The 15302-nt window shown below is 36.8% G+C and overlaps 1 long non-coding RNA gene across 1 annotated transcript; it reads left to right on the forward strand.

Moving 5' to 3' along the window:
* Positions 1-684: 684 nt before the first annotated feature.
* Positions 685-10189, forward strand: LOC110438845 (uncharacterized). The gene is made up of 3 exons (XR_011016991.2): positions 685-752; positions 9637-9696; positions 9818-10189. It is a non-coding gene; the product is annotated as an uncharacterized lncRNA (long non-coding RNA).
* The last annotated feature ends 5113 nt before the right edge of the window (positions 10190-15302 follow it).

Raw genomic sequence — 15302 nt, forward strand, 5'->3', positions numbered from 1 at the left:
AGGAGCGAGGAGGACGGGGCCTCACCCCAGCTGCCTGCTCCATATACACACATAAGCATATTCATGCACCAAAAGCACCCGGGTTCCCCCCTCCTGCTTTTGATAGGGCTCCTTTTTTTTGGTCTGTTTGTTTACTTCTCCACGCTGATTTCTGCCCCATTGTGCTCAGCCTTTAGTGGTTACCGTGCACACGTTCCTCCATTTCGTGGAGAATGAGCATCATTTGTTGAATGTATACTGTAGTGAGTGCTTACTAAAGGGTTGCTTTAACCTAAATTAATATTCTGCTATCATTTACTCACCCTTATGTCATTCTACAAACAGAAGACTTTTGTTTATCTTCAGGATGCAAATGAAGGTCACCCTGATTAAATTTAAGAGAATTACTCTACACTCTCAGAAAAAAATGTAAACAGTGGCTCAGAAAAGACCTCTTATGACACTGTTCTGCACCTTTTATGGTACAATTGAAAGAAAGTTACAAAATAGTTCTCATAAAAGGTACATGCGTGTTGGACAACTCTTTTATTACAATGGCTGTTTCTCAATATGCCTTCCTCAGTGATCTTTAGTCCTCGTGTTCTCGTGTAACGTCCTCATCAGCTGCCAAAGTTCAGTTCCAATACTCAAGACCGCAAGAACAGAGGATGCATGAAACTTCCAGGATTTATTCTTGATATCGAGGACGCACCAATGCAGACTTGAGCACCGATCTCGCTCTAGAAGTTCCAGAGAAGTCATTGCAACTGGAGGTGGGAAGCACAGCATTTTATTTAGATATATTATTAAAGTTTAGAGATCACTTATTTACCTTAGGAGTTTCCCTAAATGAAACAGTGAATATTAACATTTCCATAAATGTCTTAATAAAGGAATAAACACATTAAGGGTGTTTGTTTGCAGAAATTCCTATTAAAATATGTTTTATTTATATTGTGCAAAGCATATTTATAATGTTTTTTATGCATAGTATATATTTAGAAAATGGGAAAAACAATAAATCGTTATACGAATGCTGTAATGTTTAAATAATCTTCCATTTAATAAGTTTAAAGTTTAAGTTTAGTTGAAGGTCACGTGACCATCAGGAAGAACGCAGCATCTCAGAGGACGCATTCTCTTTTCTCTTGATCTTCCGAGTTCGTTCTTCCGAGGACACCTGGCATGACCGGTCTCCACAAGAACGCAAGTCTGTTCGCTGCGTTCTTGGAATTGAGAAACAGCCAATATCTGAAAATAAATATCACTGATAAAGCAAAGTGATTCATGAATAGTTTCCATATTAAATCATCATTTAAAAGCATATTTTTAGAGAAACTCATGAACATTAAATATTAAGTTCTATAACACAAAGCAACTGGTAAAACAAAACTATAAGTATTGTATACTTTAACATTTAACTTTAATGATATCTGCGCCTTTTGGCGTTTGCTTTCCACTGCGCACGTGAACATTTTAGTATAGTAAAACTAATCAAACATTGTGCATATCTCATTACAATACTTTTGCATAATTCTATTTCTATTTTAAAATTAAGAAAATTAATGAACTTTTAGGTGATTACAAAGGTATTGTGTGAAAATTTAAGAAAAATGTTTTATATTGTAAATGGGAGAATGTATTTCTGTAACATTTTTGTGAGAAGTATTGTGAAATGTTTAGCAAAAATAGATTAAAGCATTTTTTTCTCTTTATGGTAAAGGGAAAAGGTGGATTTAAACAAAGAAACGTTTTTTAAAAACATTGTTTAAAATGTATTTGACGTTTTATATTTACTGAAAATAAATTGACGTATTTTGGATAAAGCAAAATGCCATTAAATAGTTCTTAAGGGTACACATTTGACACTGTTAAGGTACCAAGTGTCTTGTTACTGTAATGGTACTTTCATGGATCAGATTTGCACCTTTTATGAAGGTACAGTATTGTATCTGCAGGTTTTAAAAACCAAAGGCACATTTTGGATCCCATGGAACAAATCATGTCTTTAAAAGGTACAAATTACAGATTTGTTTCTTTGTCTTAATGTACAATTCTGTTCTATAAAAAGGTACTGCTCCAGTGACAAGGGTTTGTACCTTATTTGGTGCAACATTGTACCACTTTTTCTGAGTGTATTAACAGACTGTTCACCTAATGTTTCTTAAAATGCTTACAATTTCTTTAATCCAATACACCTAAAGCGCATGTCTTTGGACTGTGGGGGAAACCCCTGCAAACACAAGGAGAACATGCAAACTTCACACAGGAATAGCAACTTGCCAAGCCGGGACACGAACCAGCAACCTTCTTGCTGTGAGGCAACAGTGCGAACCACTGAGCCACTGTGCTGCCCCCGTTAGCTACCTCATTGCAAATATTTTTGAGCATATCTGTGAGTTAGTGACTCCCTACATCGCTGTCCTCGAGATCACTCATAGGAATGAAGGCTCTGGTAACTGTTTAAACAATTCTTTTGCACACCTTCCAACCAATCAGAATCTAGAAGTTCAACAGGAATAACATGCTTTAAATTGTTAGCTGTCAGTGTATATACATTATGTTTTTCACTGTTGAAAGTAATTTGTTAAAGGATCTGAATTCACTGAAAGATCAATGAACATCAATTCATTTTCACAACATATTAAGTCTATCTGCAACCTTCTGCAATTGTTAATGGTTGAAAGCAACTTTAATTGGCCGTACACTCATTTTTAAATGCAATAAAGAACCCTGCAAACAGTTAAGGAACAGTAGTGGATGATTAACTGCGGTTTCTAGCCAGAATCAATATGTGGCTTGGATGATAGTCAACCCTTGGATTGGGAAATCCTGTTTTAGTAGTTACAGTAAAATGGGAGACTCATTTTCTGAGGAATAGCTGTGTTAAAACTCCAGGCCAACATATTAAGACTCTGTAAACGCTTATTTTGTGCATATATTGTGCATATACAAAAATAAAGAAACAACTAATATAAAGCTTAACCTTTTTTCCTTCTCTTTTTTTCCTTCACCTTTCCACTTTCCATTTTCCTTCACCTTTATTTATCTGGGGTCACCACAATGGAATGAACTGCCATCTTTTCCAGCAGATGTTTTATGCAGCAGATGCCCTTCAAGCCGCAACTTAGTACTGGGAAACACCCATTCACTCTCATTCACACATACACTACGGCCAATTAAGCTTATTCAATTCATCATGTGTTTGGACTGTGGGGAAAACTATAGCACCCAGAGGAAAACTCTACACAGAAACATCAACTGGCCCAGCCGCGCTGGAACCAGTGACTTTCTTGCTGTGAGGTGACAGTGCTAATTGAGCCACCATGTTGTGCCAATATAAAGATTAATTACGTTAATATGATCAAAAATTGAATAAGTTTAATACATTTATGAACTATGGGAAAACATTTGATCACATAAAATAAATGTGGTTGAATGCATGTTTAAACAGTTATATTACAGGACTGTTGAATGCTTGATTTTGATGTTCTAAGGTATAGTATAATATAATTTTAGCACTGGGGCATTACGGTGGCACAGTGGGTAGCACAATCGCCTCACAACTAGAAGGTCCTTGGTTCGCAACCCAGGCTCACTCTGAAAACGTAGTCCAGCAGACGTTTCTGTAGACCGTGAAATACGTCCCAGGAGGTACGTATTTGTGCAGTTTTTGTTTTCGCGAATGCGCGAGAGGCCGCTGTGTGCGCTTTTCCGTATCTCGAACGTCTCTTGCGAGTGCCGTTTGCGCCCGCGCTGTTCTCGCATCAACCCACCAGAGGCCGCTGTCTGACTGACCGAATGATTGACTGCGCGACCGGCAAATCGGCTGACCCACCCTTCTGCTTCCCTGAACCCAACCAGTTTTACCGATTGACCCGCCCGCTCACTTCCCTAAACCCGAGCAACTATTTAGAAAAGCCGTCTAGAAAAAGAAAAACACTTGTCTGTTTTTTTTTTTTTTTAACCACGTTTTCGGATTTCACCACGTTCTCACCCTGTTATGAACTTGTTCGCTTTATTTTTTTTGTATTCTGTTTTTGTCTAACCTGGTTTCTGAAACCGCTCTTCCCCGGACGTCAACTCCTCCTCTCTGCATCTGAAGTCCGCTGACGTACACGATGAGCTGACCGGACAAACTGACTGCGGTGGGAAAGCCCTCCACACGGAGGTAAGCAGTCAGCCGGCAAGCGCGAAAGGGAACAGCGTCACACCGCCCCGTAGCGTTCGCTTAAAAAAATTAAATGCATCAATACGTACCTCCCGGGACATATTTCGCGGTCTCCAGAAACGTCCACGGGACTACTTTTTCAGAATGAGCTTGGGTTGTTGGTTCAAACCTCGGCTGGCTCAGTTGGCATTTCCGTGTGGAGTTTGCATGTACTCTCCATGTTCATGTGGGTTTCCTCCGGGTGCTCTGGTTTTCCCCACAAGTCCAAAGACATGCGCTATAGGTGAATTGGGTAAGCTAAATTGTCCGTAGTGTATGAATGTGAACGAGTATGTATAGATGTTTCCCAGTGATGGATTGCAGCTGGAAGGGCATCTAAGTTGGCGGTTCATTACGCTGATTAATAAAGGGACTAAGCCCAAAAGAAAGTGAATAAATGATTTAGGACTGTATATAAGCAACAATGCTTTTAGTCATGGTTAATTCACAGACTTGGTTGTGTGTTATTGTGTCATAACTCAACAGAACAGAGTCAGTTATTTTACACTTTTGTTATTTTTCAATGTGTGAGAAACATTTATAGTATAAGTTTTTACCAAATTATTTAAAGTGCAATTTTTAGATTTCTATTGAATCCAACTTGGGTCAGTTTGATCTGCAACATTAAAATCCAGAATTCAAACATAATAAAACGATTGAATAATCTTGATGGTTAAGTCAATTTTGCTACTCTTAACATTTTGTATTCTACAAACAGCAGAGAAAATAAGTATTGAACGCATCACCATTTTTCTCAGAAAACATATTTCTAAAGGTGTTGTTGACTTGAGATTTTTACCGGATGTTGGTAAAACCAAAGAAATCCATATATGCAAAGAAAACTAAACTAATTAGATTACAAATGAAGTTATGTGTAATAAAATAAAATGACACAGGGAAAAGTATTGAACACATGAAAAAAGAGAGGTTTAGAAAGACAGTGAAAACACAGACAGCAGCTGATATTTCTCAGTAGTTCTTCAACAATCCTCTGCCCTTCGTCATTGTAAATTTGTATTGGCTGCTTCAGTCCAACATCTACATTATCAGATAAAGATGAAACCAGGGTGAACATTTCAGCAAGATAATGATCCAAAACACTGCTAAGGAAACTCTCAAATGCTTTCAGAGAAAGAAAATAAAGCTGTAGTATGGCCCAGCCAATCGCCTGACTTGAATCCAATAGAAAATACAAAATAAAGATCAGATTTGATAGTCCCAAAGAACCATCAAGATTTGTACACTCTGTTAAAGTGTGAAAAAGTCTCACCTGAGAAATTCATGAGACTTTATTCTCCATGAGAGGAGTCTGCCATCACCAACAAGCCTTTTTATATAAAGTATTAAATTCTCTTCAGTAGTTCAGTACTTTCTCCTTGTGTCATTTCATTGTTATTACACATTACAAATTTTTCAGTTTTAGTTTTGTTTTATTTTTATGTCAACATGGGAACCCTAATCTGGTTCAATTCCATGTCAAGAGCTCTTTTAGAAATATTATTCCCAAAAAAAACATGACTTATTTTTCTCGCTGTATATGAGATTTATGTTTATGTTATGGTATATTAGTTTGCTGTTTCTCAGCTCTGCCAAGTCAGTTTGTTATGAAGATACATTGTCATCTCTCTATGATTCCCTGTCATTTCCCCATCTCTCTATTCTTGGTCTTCATTAGCATAGCAGCTGCTGAGTGCAGGGTGTGTGTGAAGTGGAGACGGCTGGTGTGTATATGTGTGTGTGTGTGTGTTTCGGAGGGGGTGAGCAGGGGGCTCTAATCAATGGTGGTCCGTCTGGGAGCTGAATAGCGATGAAGCAGAATCCAGCAGGCCGGACAAAAAAAAAGAGGAGAGCACAGAATAGAGTGAGAGAATGAATGCGCTTGTCACTGTGTGCTTGGAAAAAAAAAGTGCAGAGCGGAGCGAAAGAATGAAAGAGAGTTCAAACAGGAGAGGAGGGTAAGGAAGGACAGGCAGAGCCACCTGTCTCATTCTCTCCACATCTCTCCTCTCGCTTTTCACTATGACGGATCTTTACTTTACATGTTGAACAACACACACTGCTCAAACTGAACAGGAGAGAGCAGATAGCAATTGCGTTTGCAGTAGCTGTTTCAATCCAAAGATGTAAATTTATTTATAGGTGCAAAATTGAAATAGGGCAAAATAATGGCTCAGTGGTTAGCACTGTTGCCTCACAGCAAGAAGGTCGCTGGTTCAAGTCTCGGCTGGGTCAGTTGGCATTTCTGTATGGAGTTTGCATGTTCTCCCCATGTTCACTTAGGTTTTGCTCCGGGTGCTCCAGTTTCCCCTACAGTCTAAACACATGCGCTATAGGTGAATTGAATGAACTAAATTATCCGTAGTGTATGCGTGTGAGCTAATGTGTACGGATGTTTCCCAGTACTGGGTTGCAGCTGGGTGTGTGAAACCAAAGACTATAGAATACACAAGACATGTACATATAAAAGTGGGGAAAAGTGTATCTGTCAATATGGCGAAATAAGCCCCACCTTCTAGTACAGGAGCCAATCGTCGATCAATATAGAATGACAATTCTATATTGACAATTCACAGCAATTCAAACATGGCTCCCGAGTGAAATGACTTGCCTTAAAGGGACTTTGGTAAAAAAAAATATGCTGAATAAGTTGGCGGTTCATCCTGCTGTGGCGACCCCTGACTAATAAAGGGACTAAGCCGAACAAATGAATGAATGAATGAATGAATGAAATTGAAATGCTGCATAAAACGTGCCAATAAATCAAAGTTGAAGGCTGATGTTTGTAAAAATGATCATGCAAGGCAGTATTATTTGACTATTTTACAAAATCATTTTGAGGATTGACTCAGATGCTTGAAGAATTATAAAAAGGACAGCGAACACAAAAATGAAAAGTTCCTCACCACTTGCATTTAACTTTTGCTACGTGTTTAAACTACTTATTTAAAATGAGCTGCAACAACACAATTCTTGGGTTTTTGGGGGGACAACTTAATTGTTTTATGTTCAAACAACCTAAAATTTAAAACAAAACATTAAGTTAACTTAAACGATTTGTGTTGGGACAACATTAAGGGATATTAGGGAACCCAACATTTTTTACAGGTTCTAAACTTAATAATTTAACCTAATAATAAATGTTGGGTAAAAAACAGCCAGTATTTATGTTTCCATGCAAAGATGCAAACTAAATTTATACGCAAAACAGGAATATCGCATGAAGATGTGGGAATATAGCAGCGTCTCCATCCAACGAGTCAAAGAGAACAAAATCGTCAATTCCTGATTAACTGGTGCCAAATATCAACAGTAAAAATGGCATTTATTAAGGTAGGAGAGGCTGCGTGAATCCTGTCTTCATTTAATAAACTACTTGCGCCTCAGACAAAGAATACATGAAATTGTTTGAAGGCGTGAGACGAGGAGCACAGATGCCCCCGACAGTTCTAGAGGTAATTAATAGTATAATACACTAATACTGAAATGGTTAAGGTGTTGTAGAATGACCAAAACAACATTTCAGATGTTTTACAAAATGTGTAACATAACATTGATACTACATTGATATTTGGAACAAAAATAATTCTATGGAAGTCCAGCAACAGTTTTTCATCCTTTTTGTTTAACAGATGAAAGAAACTCAAACAGTTTTGGAGGAAGATAAGTACATTTTAATTTCTGGGTGAACTATCCAGTTAAAAGAACATTAGAGAAGGTGAAAGATTAGATTTCACTGGTTAGTCTACTTATCGAATCATATCATCTTTTTGGACGTATGACTGTCATATGACTTTTTTGATGCGCATCAAGGAATTTGCTGATGTTTTAAACCAACATTTCTGCATTTTTTTAAATGACAAAGGCAATCATAAAGAAATAGACTTCAAGCGAAATGAAAGGAGGAACTGGTGGAACGTCATTTGAACAAAATCAGGCCAATTTGATTTTGATTTTATGTGCTTTCTACTGCATGGAATGATATGATATAAAATGTTTTGGTTCGATACAACTTTAGGGGTTTTCATGCTTGCCACACCTAGGACCTAGTACTTTTTTAGTACCACCTCAGATGATGTTCCAAGCGATACAACACAGGCTCATTCTGAAAATGTAGCCCACATAAATTTCTGGAGATCGCGAATTATGTAGCCAAAGCTATGTATGACTGCATTTAATTTTTTTTAAAAATGCAACAGGGCAAATTGGTGTCACTTCTTTTCTCGATTACCAGCTAAGCGCTTACTTCCGTGTGGACGGCTTTTCCGCTTTCACCAGTTTGTCTGGTAGTTCGACACATATGTTGGCAGACCTGAGACGCAGAGTGGAGTTGACCGCTCCAATAGGGTTCAAGTGCGGTGAAAAACATTTCCAGAATGCAAGACAAAAGCCAAAAATTTAAATAAACAAGTAAATAACAGGGTGAGGATGTAATAAAAATTTATAAAAAAGGTAAAAATTAGGCGAGGGCTTTTCTTTTATTGGATTGCTTTTGAAAACACAGTTCAATCTGGGCTTTTTAAAACACTATTGGTTGCGTTCAGGGGGGGGGGGGTTATAATTGGCCAGTTGGTCAGTCAGTAAGTCATTCGACAGTGGCCTCCGGTGGATTTACGCGAGCAGCAGGCAAGAATTGCACCTGCTCCTGGCACCTATTTTGCTCTCTCCAGAATTATATATGCATATAGAGGTACGTAATCAGAATGAGCCTGGGTTGGAGCGATATCATAACCAAATCATTATTTGTACAGACTGCTAAACCCCTGCTGGTCCAAGAAAATACCAAACTCACTATTATTTTATTAGTACAATATTGTATTATACAATATTCCTTTATTAATTAGCAACAGCCATTGCTTTATAGTTGGTTCACAAGACAAAAGAGCTTTTTTTATAACCACCGTCAGAAGAATACTTCTTTAATAGCAGTACAGTGGTCAGTAGAAGAATTTCAGGTGTTCTTCTTGTTGAGGGGTGAGAAAACTCCGTCCTGGAGGGCTGGTGTCCTGCAGATTTTAACTCGAAGTTGCCTCAGCAGATAGAGACAAGCTAAATTAAATATCACGTTTAACATCTATAGTAAGACGCGGTTTAGCGGTACATCCTTAATAAACTGCACAATGTGCACTGCTCTCTGGGGTTTGGTGCTCAATGCACCTGCTGACTGCTGGAGCTCAGACTCGCACATTTTGGCAAATCTTCACCCTGGCCAGAGTTTTCAAAAATATCCATTTCAGTCACCTGACACTGCATTTTCACAAGGACAAACAAACAAATCACATAGAAAAAAAGTGCAATTTTGAAAATACCTGTGTTTGTGTGGACAGACGCTGAAGAGCAAAGTCCAGTCATGTCAAAGACTGACAGCCAGATGCTTTCATAAGGACGTTAAGACTATTAATTTTCCAAAACAAATAATTTGACATTGTGTTTCGTTTTGTTTCATACAGTCGGCCATACAATGCTCACCCTGACATTGCTGGTAACATGGACAATTAAGCTGAAAGAAGGTAAAACTGACAAAACGGAACCCCTTTAAATGGTGTTTCTTTTACAATTTAAATGTGCAGTTATGTGATATATGTGGAAAGGGACTCTCAAGAACAAGTATATCTTTGATCCCCCTTTTAGAAAAAAAAGTGGGCTCCCTAATGGGCCACAGTATTCGAACACTGGTTTGAAACCTACAGGTAAGTGTGTTGAAGCAGGATTGGAACTAAACTCAGCAGGACTATGGTCCTCCAGGAACTAAGCTTGTAGGTGAGTTTCTACCTACTGTATCCTTTATTCTATTGGTTTTCATAGTTTTGTTTATGCATAGTTATTTAATATTGTGTAACCATATATTTTATTACTAGCTTGATATAATAATTTAATAACTCTCAATAATAATGTTTATTATAAATTATATGTTTGATTGGACAGTGGAGAAGAAATAGAAAACAAAGCATATTATATGTTTCGTGTTAATTTATTATAATTATTTATTGTTATAGCCTTACTATTACATGTATTTTTTTATGTTATTCTGATGTAACTTCAAAAAAACATGTCAAACCATCACATCTTTAACACCATAGCTCATTTCCCACCAGCAGATGAGTGCATTTATTGGATTATGCAGCGTTTGAAAGGAACTTTTCCTGGTAATAGTTGTGGTCATGACTAAGCCATTGCAACAATCATTCATCTTCATTCCCCTCTGGCTATAATGTTCATCTCCCGCTGAGAATTCGCAACAATTTTCGTGGCCACAAACATGTTTTGCTCTGCATGTGTGTACTTGCAACCAGGGCAAGCGATGTTGTTGGGCCTTTTCGCAGAATCACATGTGAAGGTATGTGAAACTGCTGACAACAATCTGTCCGTGCGAAGAGCTCGTTTTGATCTCTGGAACACTTGCGGTGGATTTCCAGAGCGCTGAAGGTGTACGGTAGGAAACGAAGCATTCCTGTGCACTTAACTACAAAACAAAAGAGGAAAACAAAGTCCAACTCAAAGCCTCCACTTCACATTCTCCACACTAGACGAGGAGCATGTTTCCTTCTCGCTCTCAAGTACATTCACAAAATTCTTTTTCACATTGTTGGGTTTGCACGTCCCTCCCTCTCGAGCTGGCGGTGGGGGGAAGGCTAGAGCGACGGGACTCTGTTAAAATCATTTCCAAATTCCTGCAATGATGTGTGTCGGGACTGAGGCACATGAAGAATCTATTAGGGGGCCTCTCTATTGCACTCTGGGAAGGTGGCCAACTCAGCCGCCGGACAATGGAAATCCAGCTCAACAATAACATCCTGCCTGGGGAATGGAGGGGGGTGGAAACAGAGAAGGATGCCATTGAGGTCACAGTCATCTAGTGAGGGTTTTCTTCAGAAAAGCATGCAGTAAACTCTGTCTACCTGCAGAAAACACCATGCATTAGAGCAGTTTGCTCAGGGTTCGGATTACCGCTGGAATAAACTAGCCTCCACACAATGTCGGATAGTTTTTTGTGAACTTCCTTCAAAACTTTGCAGTTATAAATCGGAAAAGGAACAAAATCAGCATGCCATTCATCTCTCAGTGCTTGAATTTCACTTGTTGTACAACTCTTGTTTCACGAGAGCATGAAATGCAGCATTCGTGACTAAGGGTGTGTTCATAATTGGCAGCTTTGGATTGATTGAAATGAACTCAATTGCTCGGTTTGTGCAGTTCATTTCAGTAAGGCTATGACCATGCGGCAATTATCAAGCTTTATTTCATACTGCAGATTCTGAAAGTCTACATCCATACCCAAATCATTTGAAGAAAGGTCTGCGTACAGATGGAAACAAAAAAACTGGTTTAAAATGTTGTGAGCATGAAGACCAGCTGGCTGACTATGGACAATAACACAAGAAGATGTCTGAGAATGCACAAATATTGAAAAATAGCTGATGCAGCTAACTTGTAATGCGTCTAGCCATCTAGTTGATACAGTTTTGTTGTAACAGTGCTAATAAACTTAACAGCATCTGCAGCACAAGCAGACCTCTGTAATCCACCATCGTTATTGTTACCGGTTGTTACATGTGGGGTTTTTCCTTCTTCTTATGGTCACCACAAAGTGGCGTTTTGGCTATCCACGCTGCTTAGTGGAAAGTGGACTTTTCACCCTTTTTCATTAAATGAATTATTTCAGGTCACCAACAATTAGTGGTGGAAGGAGTACTGAAAAATCTTGCTTAAGTAAAAGTACCATTACTTGCCTAAAAATGTAGTGCGAATAAAAGTATGTTATGAATATTACTCAAAGTATGAGTAAAAAGTAGACCTTTCAAAAGTACTCAACAGCAGTGATTAGTGAGTATTATGCTATAAAAAGCTGATGCGATTACATGAAATTTGTGGATGTGTGTAAACGTAACATTCTGTAGTGCATTTAGTTATGGTCCAGCTGGCACACAACATCATAAGGCGTTAATATTAGGTTAGATTTAGGTTGTGATGTCAGGTGACCAAAATTCAATGTCTAGCCAGCATCTAAGGACAACATTAATTTGAAGTCCAATAACGATGTCAAATGATGTTGATATTTTGTTGATTTTAGGTTGTTAGAAAGTGACCAAAATTCAGCATCAAGCCAACATCTTAAACCAACCTCATATTGACATCAAATACTGACATTTATTCGTGGTGCGTCTATAGAGGCAACCTAGGTGGCCACCTAGGGTGGCAAAATAGTGAGGGCGGCAAACGCACCTCTGCAGGTTAAAGGAAAGTAGTGAAGTAAAAATACAGATACTGCACTCAAGGGAAAAGTAAAAGAACACATTTTTAAAACTACTTAGTAAATTACAATTCCTGAAAAACAACCCAATTACAGCAATTTGAGTGTTTGTAATTTCTTACTTTACACCAACTGTTGACAATTCCTGTGTTAAATGGAAAGGCCAAACTGATATTAAACTTTCACGGATTGACCTAAATCCGTAGCCTTGTGGACGGGGTCTGTGTGAACACTGGCATCACCATCTCAATATTGGTGTTCACCAAACAATTTAAAAAATGTCTCTCAGTCTGCTCACAAACTTCAGGCATGGAAAAATTAATGCAACCTGGACCAAAACATCTTTAATAGATGAATTGCAATTAAAAGATGTGATCATTTAAAAGAAAGACTTAGGTATTTAGGTCTCTTAAGATTGGCCAGAAAACTAGGTGTACAAAAGTCAATTTTTTTTTTTTTTTTGGTTTAAACCAAAACTTAGCAATCAAAGCTGGAAATGCCAGCCCATTCTGTGTCTATGTTTCAAAGCTGGTGTCCAGTAGTTCCCTATAGAACAAGATCTGCACACTTTAGCTGGAACCCTGGTTTCTGCCGGTTTCATCAAGTCAAATTTAAGAGTATTTAATACCGTTTTAAAACCATAAAGAATGAAATTTTAGACTAATACAGGGCTAAAGACTAAGGATTTTTTTTACACAAGGAATTGTGTAATTGTTTTTAAGGAATTTCGTTGGGGGAATTTGCTGTAAAAAAAAATGTCTAACAGCTGTTGTGAACTGTATCTCTTTGCAACAAAAAGCTTGAATATAAAAAATAAGGTTTCATTGAGATGTGTTGTTGGTCAGTGGATGGATGTTGGCCCGACTGAGTATAGCTTCATTTATGCAACGCAAAATTAATACCCGTTTAATATTATTTAAGAGCTAATATTTCAGTGAATGTAAGTCTTTTTAAGGCCAAAAAATTTCATTTAGGAAATTTAAGACATTTTAAGACATTTTAAGACTTTTTAAGACCCAGTGGAAACCCTGCCAACCCTAATTAAACACAGCTGATAAAACTAATTAAGTGATTTAGGCTTGTTTGAAACCTACAGATACACTTAAATAAATGATTACTGCTGCTTGTTCAAACAACCCGTTTAAAATGAGATGAAACAACACAATTCTTGTATTTATTTGTTTTATGTTCAGTCCATTTAAATTTGTAAACCATTAAGTTAACTTAAGAGTTTTGTGTTGGTAATTCTCAATTAAATTGAGTTCATCCAAAAAGATATTTTTTGAGTGTCGGTATGTTGAAGCAGGGCTGGAACTAAATTCTGCAGGACTGTGGCCCTGCAGCAAGTGAATTTGACACCCTTGTTCTAGAACATAGACATTTACTTGCTGGAGAAAGGATCTTCACAGGGCCACTGGCATTATTATAATATTTATCTCTAAAAGAAAAAAAAATGTCTCATTTCACTTTTCCTAAAACTTCTTCCTTCTACTACTATAAAATAAGTCTAAAAATTCAATTAAAAGCACTTTATCATTGTTTGTGATTAATTTATGTTGTCAATCCACTAATGCGTTATGGGATCTTGCTCTCTAATCTATTAACTTTTGAGTGAATTTGATTAACATTTTTAGTACTTTTAAATGATATATTGTCTGAGCTGGTCACTGGTACACCCCCCACAAATCTTTCATTTAAATTAATATTTTCTATAGGATGCTATACAATATTAAATCTGTAATAATATTAAATCTAATCTAACAAGACAACTTATGATAACAGTCCAAAAATTAGAAGCCCAAATTTATGTTAGGGAAATATATTAAATATAATTTAAAAAAGAGCAAAATCAAGATCAATTCATTCTAATATTTTGTTGAAATTTACGTAGTTTGTAATTATTTCCCTGGTATTTGGCATGAAATTAATTGTATTATCTTTCATTTTCTAAATATGTTTGTTGGCTAAAATACAATTTTAATAAATATATCTGTTTAATAAATCATTTTTTTAATGCACCAAAATACATTGCCTATATTCACTGAGAAATATACAAATACAAATATTCGTTTTTCAAATGGGGTGTACTGTTATATTGAGCACTGTATAAAATCTAAAGTTTTTCTAAAGACTAAATCTAAAGACTAAAGTTTTTCTAAATTTCTAAATCTAAAATCTAAAGACTTTTAACAATTGTAGTTACAAGATGTGATCATTAAAAACAGATTGCATTTTAGGATCTTTAGATTGGCCAAAAAAAAAACAATCTTTTTTTTTATTTTATTTTTTTGGTTTGGACCAAATAAAGAAAGCAATCCAAGCTAAAAATGCCAACCCATTCTTTATAACTTATAGTGTCAATGTTTCAAAGCTGACGTCCAGTAGACGAACATAGACCTTTACTTGCTGGTGGAAGGATCTTCACAAGGCCACTGGCATTATTATAACATTTATCTCTAAAAAAAAAAATAATGTCCGATTTCTTTTCCTAAAACTGCAGTTTTAGCTATTACTGCTGTAAAATATGTCTAAAAACTCTATTAAAAGCATTTTATGGTAGTTTTTTTTTTGTGTGTGAGTGTGTGTGTTTTTAATGCACCAATGCATTATGGTATTTTGCTCTCTAACCTATTAACTTTTGAGTGAGTTTCATTGACATTTTTAGTTTTAAACAATATATTACCTGAGCTGGTCACATTCAATGCTCAGTATATTTAAGTACACCCCAAACAATTATCTCATTTAAATTCATATTTTCTATAGGATGCTTAACAATATTATATTTGTGCATAAACATTAGATTAGACAGCAACAAATTTAATTCTAGAGCTAATCTAACAAAATAGTTTACAATAACAGTTCAAA

Source organism: Danio rerio, chromosome 10, assembly GCF_049306965.1.
Source record: "Danio rerio strain Tuebingen ecotype United States chromosome 10, GRCz12tu, whole genome shotgun sequence".
NCBI lineage: Eukaryota > Metazoa > Chordata > Actinopteri > Cypriniformes > Danionidae > Danio > Danio rerio.